The sequence below is a fragment of the Trachinotus anak genome, unplaced genomic scaffold (assembly GCF_046630095.1).
Source record: "Trachinotus anak isolate AG129_WGS33_773 ecotype Australia unplaced genomic scaffold, CSIRO_AGI_Tana_v1 ptg000001l, whole genome shotgun sequence".
Classification (NCBI taxonomy): Eukaryota; Metazoa; Chordata; class Actinopteri; order Carangiformes; family Carangidae; genus Trachinotus; species Trachinotus anak.
This window is the reverse complement of record NW_027273852.1, coordinates 21343554-21352281: the sequence shown is the minus strand read 5'-3', so window position 1 is coordinate 21352281 and position 8728 is coordinate 21343554.

Genomic DNA, 8728 nt, shown 5'->3' with positions numbered 1-8728 from the left:
AACATTTCCCTCACTGTTACAATTTTAGAAAGGAGCTCCCATTTACCAAAGTGTTTTCATTAAGTATCCTTTGGACAGACCAGTAAGGTGCTAGTGAAAAGGTAGAGGGAAAGACTTTGGGAAGAAGACAGTTAGAGGCTGGATGAATCCTCTTCACCTCAGCCTATAGTTTTATTATCGGAAATCCACTTTAATGCGAGGGCTGAACAGGACCCTTGTGCTGGTGTGCCTGGGTAACACTACCATGCAGTTTGGTGTTGTGGCTTTGTGATGGGGCTCCTGTCGACTGCTTGGTTGTACACGTATATACTTGTTTTTAGAGGTTGAACACAGAGACACACAAGGTCACTACTGAAGCAGACAAAAAGTGTGCGAAATGTGAAAGTAGTGTCCTTTACCTATATGTGAAATATGGAGATCATGGCCAGTGTCCACAAGCTCAACCCTTGTTTCTATACAACTAAAATGCAGCAACAAATATGTTTTGTAGGAAAGTTATTCACTGGCTGGATTATGTTTAGATTATGTTTAGAGGCAACATATTTTTGAATGAATGAAGCTGCATTTCTTAACATCTGTGGAGGCACAAGGAGGTGGTTGAGGTGGATGGTGGGTGCTCAAGGCACATATGACTGTCACACCAGAGACCCAGGTTTACATCTAGGATCCTGTCAAAGCTCTTTGGTTAAGATTTGGGAAAGATGATGGTTTTGCTTTTTCTGTATTAAACCAGACCAGGATCCTTCCATCACCTGTGAGAGTCTGAATGGAATCATTAAACAGTTTAATAATGCTGTTTAATGAAGCAAAAACGTATTTCACTGTTTAGTGAAAGTGTGAAGTTTAATTGTATAGAATCATAATTTCTATCAGGCAGGTTTCTATTGTGGGGCTTCAGGAGTCGAAGTGGATTTTTTCCACAGAAAGTCTTTTTAGTTTGAGATTCCTTCTTTGCATTTACCTGGACAGTGTTTCCCAGTTGAGCCGCAGTGGGGGGACAGTTTCCTGTCTCATTTCACAGAAAAGCTTCAAGTGGTCAAATACAGGAGGAAACCAGGCCGGTGGCCTTCAGGCAATTTGACTTTGAAATACCTGGTGTGGATGATCTTTGTCAAGTCAGCAGAAAGACAAAGCAGAGAGCTTGTGGTGTCGGATGTGGTGTGAGGACACCACTTGGTTGGTGGTGGAGGGAGGAAAGGGGGGGGGGGGGGGGTGCAACGAAAAGCACCAAAACACCTGATGAAGAGGGGAGCTCATCTGAAGATGTGCCAAGAGCGATGTGCACAAGTAAAGAGCTTTTACAGATGCTGATAATGTTGTCTGCTGGATGTGTAAGTAAGGAATTGCTTGCTGACACATGATCCATTAGCATTAGCCACAGGTCCTGGCTAGCTGTTGTTCAACTAGCTTCTGTAACCCTGCATTCATGTGGTGTCGGAATAATCAGAAAAATTATTTACCAACCACGAATTCATGTGAATGCCTCTTCAAGCCAGAACAACAATGCAAAAATTTTGGTGCACAGTTTGACAAGGTGTTGACGTCATATACACAGAAACATGGCAGGCAAAAGAAAATGTCCAGTTGATGGTGAGAAAGTTTTGATTAATGGTGCAAATTCACTTTTTGCATATACATTTAATTTGTAATACAGTGTTAGGTTGTAACTGTTTGATGCTGTCCACATAGAGTGATCTAGATCAGTTAGAAAAGTTATGCATTAGCTTTAACACAAATACTGGAAACAACTATTAATGTGTTGTTTTAATGCTCTTATCTAACATATCTTTGTAGCGTCCATGTTGTTTACACATTCAGAATTAAAAGGACAGGATCACCTGAATGCAGCATAACTCAGTATGGTCTCCTGATGATTTCTCAACCTCTGGGGCTGAAAAAGACAGAAATGCTAAAAACTGCAGTTTTTTGAATGAGCACTAGAGCCTGGCTCCAACAGTGAGTCAGTCCCCGTAGACTCTCTTGTTAAAATGTCCAACTTTACAGCAGAAATAAGCACAAACAAATGGTTTGGTCTCTTGAGCTAATTTCGGGCGAGTTCGGGAGTTCGGGCGAGTCAGGCACTGGCAAGATGGTGACGGCGGAGCAGCTCAAAACCTCTCCTCAGAAATGTATGGGTGATGTCACGGAGGCTATGTTTCTGTCATGATTCTCTCTATGATAATTGGATTAGTATCAGATTGGACTCTGGCTCAATGTCAGCAGATGCCTAATTTTACAGGACTTGGATCAGGATCTGCCCCACCACCCACCTCCATAAAAAAACTACGTTTCTAGATATCTCTATCATCCACAGTGCCTCCCTGTCGGGTTGGGTCAGGCTGTCGGGACGCTTTCACACCAAACTCTGTGGTAGGTTCCTCCTCTGCCTGGTGAATCACCAGGTTTGGTATTTGATAATGGAGCGGTGGTGAACGTGCTGTGATTTGCCTTGCTCACCAACAGTTTGAGTTTCTGGTGAACTGTGGTTAAACCAAAGTAGAGACAGGCACAGCATGTAGAGCCTACATTGCAGTGCAGTAATTACCGGTTTCCCCAATCCATGATCTGGGATATCGTCTTCCAGCTCATGTTTAGTCACTGGTTTGGACTTAAGGTTTTACGTAACTCTCATGATTCAGCGTGCGTCATCAAGCATCAAATACATTCACGCTCAGCCCTTGTAGCGGTCGTCTATGTGTATGTAAGACAGTTATTTAGACGTGGATGTGGTCAACCATGTTTGTTTACCTCCAAGTCTTTTTTGCTGCATCATCATCTTTGATTCTTTGAGTCTTGAGCAAAGACCGAGACGGAAAAGGTTGATCAGAAATATCACTCCTCTAGTTTTTGATGAGCTGAGAGGTGCTGGATTAAAACCTTATTGCAACTGACCTCCCCTCTTTACGATGGATTAACAATTGTATTATTTCATTCTTATATGTTATATTTTATGCACATTTAATGGATTTATTGACAGTTGACAGTAGAGAGATCACAGACAAAGGGACAGAGACATTAAGTTAAAGAAAGCAGGAATTCTTATGTTTTTCAGTTATTATTAGCTTGAAGATTAATCCTCTTTGATCCACTGACTAAAAACTGTCTGCCCTCTATTTTTTAGTCAGTGGATCAAAGAGATGATGTGAACTGAGAAAATCTGATGATCATTTCTAGCATCTTGATTACTATTTTCATTCATAAGTAGATATTCTGAATGCTAATAACAAGTACATTTTTCTTTCATTGTATTGTCTTTAATTTCAGTTTTATTTTGCTTGTTGATATTGTTTAAGTTACATTTTAATTTTATTTATTTTAGCCCTGATCCTTGAATCTTTGTGGTTACACATGAAAAAGCTTCATGTTATACTCAACACAGTGAGTCTGCGGTTTGTGTTATGTTTTTCTGTTGTTGCTGTTTCCATACACAAATGTAATATATGTACTTTACAAATTCATATTTGCAAATGAAATATATGCACTTATAATTAATATAAATAAATGAATATATATTTATGAATCCTACCAGAAATTAGAACAATATATTCAATTATTGACATATATCTCTTGCCCATACAAATATGTGTTTATGTATGTATGCTTATATTGTACATATTTTAACGTACAGTATGAACATAAATATATATATATATATCCCAAAGCCTGCCAGTATATGTTAATATTAAATACAGGAGGGTCAAAAGTCTGAGAACACTTTCTCAGAACTGGAAGAAGACATGTTTAAAATTAATGAGAAATTGATTTGAGACAAAATAAACACCGATTTTTAGATGTATGTTGTTTTAATAAATCTACATATATAAATTAAATATATATTGTTCACATACATGGTCACAACATGTTATACCATATAAAAATTCATCATAGATATTTTTATGTACATTTACAAATTTTGTACAATTTTTTTTTACAAACATTTGTATTTATACAGATATATACAGACATATACATCATAGATTACATTTCTGTATGGGTTGTTTATAATGTTAATACTGTTCTGTTAAATTGAAAAAAAATTTATGAAGTTAAAAATGTTTTTATAATTCCTTATTTTATGGATCCATACTTTATGTATAATGTCCTAATAATGTCCAGCACATTTCCCAGTAAAAATGTTATTTAATTTTATGTTCTACAGGGAAAAGAGAGACGCTTCCAATTAATTAATTCTAATTAAAACCTGAAAACTTGAGAGAGTCTTAAAAAATGTGAATATTGTTTACAAACATGTGAGTTTTATTTCAAGGAAACATCTGTCTTCCCTTTAATTACAGAAACGTTTCTTTAACACACCTACAAAATAAAGTGTTACCAGTTTTTACTGTTTTCTAAATGCTTCTTTGTAAATGTTTAATGAAAAAATGCATATCTAAATATAGATACAGCAAAGGAATTAACCTTTTAATTAATTAAAAGGTTTAATTAATTAAGTAAAGTAAAAATTAAAACCACAGGCCATGACCACCACCTCTGAACTGGAATCACAACCCCACCTTCACTCCTCGTGTCCATCCTCCTGTAGGTGTGGTCTCTAAACTGGAGTTACTCCCTCAGTGCGTCTGGTGCAGAGGCTCTGGAGTCGTAACAGGAGCCTGACTTCAGCCAAGACCGTAACATTCAGAGAAATGAAGCCTGTCAGCTCGAGTGGAGCCTGGTTTTATCACAGACAGTGAAATGTGAAAGCCAATCTGTGTTTTTTAATCTTTTAACCTTTCTTATGATTTTATTAAACTAAAAAAAAGAAGAAAAAGCCTGAATGAGACTCTGTGGCATTGGAAAGTACTTTGCTGGAACAAGAACATTTAAAGGAAATTGACCTCTAAAATATCGGTGCCTGACGAGGACTACTTCTGCTGCCAAACTGCTCCTGCTTCCACTTCTGTGCAGTTGTCAGTTCAGTATGACTCATGGACCTTGAGGGATGTGACACAGGCTGTGTGCAGGGACAGTGCTTTTTACAGTGATGTGTACTGTACCCGAAACTCAGACCGCCACCTGAGAAACATCAACTTTGTTGTCAGTCTGATTCTGCTCATAAACCAGTATGCGGGATCAGAGCCACTCACCAGGAGGTGGTTGGGGTAGCAGTGTTGGGGAGGCTACTTTGAAAGCTACATATTACTTAACTTAGAAACTTAGAAAAATTTGCTTAAAATGTGAAACTGGTGAAACTGACAATTTACATGTGATATGAAATTATAACAAAATATAATACATATTTAATACAGTCATGTCAGTTTAGTGCAAAAAGTTCCTGCTTCACAGGTCATAAGATAAACCAAAAACATACAATACTCCACTATTCATGGGAAAGTGCTGGAACGTCAGCTTTGGTTTGGTAACAATTATTATTTAAGTATGCCCGTGGTGAGTCTTCCTCAGGCTGAGATTCAGGAGGTCCGTCCATGATGACGCTGTAGTTGTGTGAGCACTACACAAAGATCACGTGTGCCTGACAAATGCATTGCCTGGGCTGCCTTCACAGTGGTCATGATAAAAGAAAAAGGGGCGGGGCTGGTGAAAGGGGACTCGACTACAATAGAGAACCAATAGAGTGCATCACCCCCTGTTCCCTCAGCAAAAAGCCAATAAAAGTTTTACATTGTCTTTTGGATTTTTATAAGAATACAAGTCAGTGTATGACACCGACGTGTTTTATTTCAGCAGGATAATCATCACTAATGACACCACTTTATGATGTTTGAAGCTTAACTACAATCACCAGCAGTAAAAAGCTGATGTTAGGCTATGATGTTGCATTTCTTACTGATTCCTGTTTTCTATTTCTATTTTTTCTTGCTTTATAACTATATGTATTGTCTAATTTGATTTCCCTTTTTTTCACCCTTATTTTATTGTACTATTCCGTTTCTTATTGTAAAGCACACTGAACTACATCTCTTGTATGAAAAGTGCTCTAGAAATAAAGTTTATTATTATTATTATTATTAAACCAACCACACTGTGGTCACATGACTTCAACATCACCACCACTAAACCTAGCTTGTAGTTTGATTCAGCTCTGAGCTCTTCCACATCTTGAGCTTGTGTTAACCACAAAACTTATTTCAGCCATCTAACCAAAAATTTTAAAAAAATGTAAATGCTAAAATGCAAATTAATGTCCAGGTTTTAGGACTCATTCCTGTGGCACTTTATGGCAAAATAAATATTAAAAATAAATAGAAAAAATGTCCCCAAAAAAAATTATTTTAATAAATTGTTTAGTTGTAAAATAGTTTCCGTAGTTAACGACACAAAAATGACAAAAATGTACTTGAATCATGATGCACATATAAATGTAGCTGAACTACCAGAAAGCTATGGAAAATGTAGTTAAACTACAGGTTTAATTACATGTAGTTCAATCAGCACACAAAGAGCACGACTGTCACACCAGAGACCAAGGTTTTCATCCAGAGTCCTGTTTGTGGTTTAGGCAACAAAAACACATAACACTGGTTATGGTTAGAAAAAGTTTTTTGTTAAGTGGAAATAAACAGGTTATTTCTGAAGTTTTTCTATTTCAAACCAGGAGCTTTCTCTAACCTTAACCAAGTGCCGTGAGAGTGAACACAACCATCTTTATTACTACAGGTGCTGCAGGTTTGGAGAACAAATATGTTGTCTGTGAATATTTTAATGATATGTTCAATATCAAAGTATTTGTCACTTGCCAAACATACAAATTAACACCACATTCTCATGATGTTTTCTACAAAATGTATTTGAAGTTTCAAATTAGTTGTCTCAACTGTCTCTGTTTGACTCCTGTGAACCATCGCTGGATTTTCCTACATGTTTGCTGACGGAGACGGCTCAACTGTAGAGGTCACTCAAATGACTTATTACAGCAGTGACGCAGGTGAGACAGGGAGTGTGCGTTTGCAGCTCTGGGGTGAGAGGTGGACACTAGCTGATGACGTCACACACGCCAGCACCTTCACCTCCTACCCTGTCCTCCTTGAAAGCGTTTATATACGTGTGATAGAGGAGGACACACGACTCGCCCTCTCTGTCACCCCCCCCATCATCATCATCATCATCATCATCATCACCATCATCATCACTCTTTTTCTCAGCAGTCTGTTGTTCTGCATTCTGACTGTGTATGCAGTCCTTGCACCACGCACGTCATCAACAGCTTATCAAAGCAACAATAAACCGCCCACACTCCCCTCCCATTAGCAGCCACTTGCATTGTTGGGATTCTCATAGAGGAGAAGGTCCCACTGCATTCACACAGCTCATGTTGAACAGGTGAACATGAGGGAGTCAGTCATGAGACACAGATGAGACCTGTACTGATGATGGAAATCAGTCCCATGATTCAGAATGAATTCATTACAGGTGCTACAAACATTTTTTTTTTATTCTATGAAGCTACTGAACATTTATGAAGTCATAACATTCAAGCCTCAGCAGCTTTATTTTCTTGTAAAACACTTAGTCCTGCATTTCTTGTATGAATGGTACTGTACAAATAAAGTCTTATTATTATGATTATTATGATGATTATTATTATAACTTCTGTAGAAAAGAAATCATTCCAAACAATTTGAAATTTTTTTAAAAATGTGAAACATAACAAGTGAATCTTACTTTATATCAATAAAGAAAATAAGAAAATATCACTTTGTATCAAGTTAGGATCAGATTCCAGTACATATAGTTGTAGCAGTTTAGTTTTTCATCTGTTTTAATTTATAACATCCATGACACTGATATTCACTGATAAAATTATGTGGTTTGTAGTTTACAAGTTTTTAAGCTTGTTAACATCTACATGATGTTATATATATATATGTATAAATATAAGAAAGACATATCATGAGCGAAATAATCAGTCAACATCATGACTGAGAATATATCCACCTTCGAACTGCACTGAACCAATGACCAATGTCTCATAAAAAGAGAGAGCCAGACCATTAGCACAGCCACTAACACTGTGTTAGCCAATGTCAGTTACAAGCTATCAAACTACATAAACAAATAAAAGATGCTAACTACGCTAACTGTTCTGATACATCTGCTAGCCTCTGATTCTGGTCTCAACAGACTCCTCATCTGAGTCTGGGTCTGACTGAGGCTCCAACATGAGGCTGAGTCTCTGATGTTTCCTCCTCTAACCATCTTCATACTCTGCTCTTTCACCTGGACACCTGGAGCCAGCAGGTGGTGAAATATATGCTTCTTTTTTTTTTTTCTTGAAAATGACCAAAATGTTCTGTCAATCTAATAATCGATCAAGTAATTGTCTAAACTTTACTTGTATAGAATATATTTTGCCACAATGAGGACTGAGGTATTTGTGACCCATGGTTTAACACTGGAAATATAATAGAAAGGCACTGGTGTGTAAGCCTGTGTGGAGCAGAGAAAGGATTAAAGTGACCAGTAAGATATCTGTCTTTGATTTGACGATAAAAGAAGAGACCCCTGTTATTCTGACGGCCTGCTGCCATGAGGCAGCTTTACCTTTGGTTCCTTTCATGTCTGAGCTGTGGAGACTCATTATATGTTCACCTGTATGACCAGAGTCCGGCTGCAGGCCTGTGACAGGACTCAGAAGCCACCGCTGAGTCTCTGCTGAACACACTCATTTCCTTTGTGTTTTTTTTTATGTTCAGTTCACCTGCCTCTGCACTGCTGCTGCTTCTTTAGTCTTGTGTATGTGTGTGTGTGTGTCTGTGTGTGTGTGTGT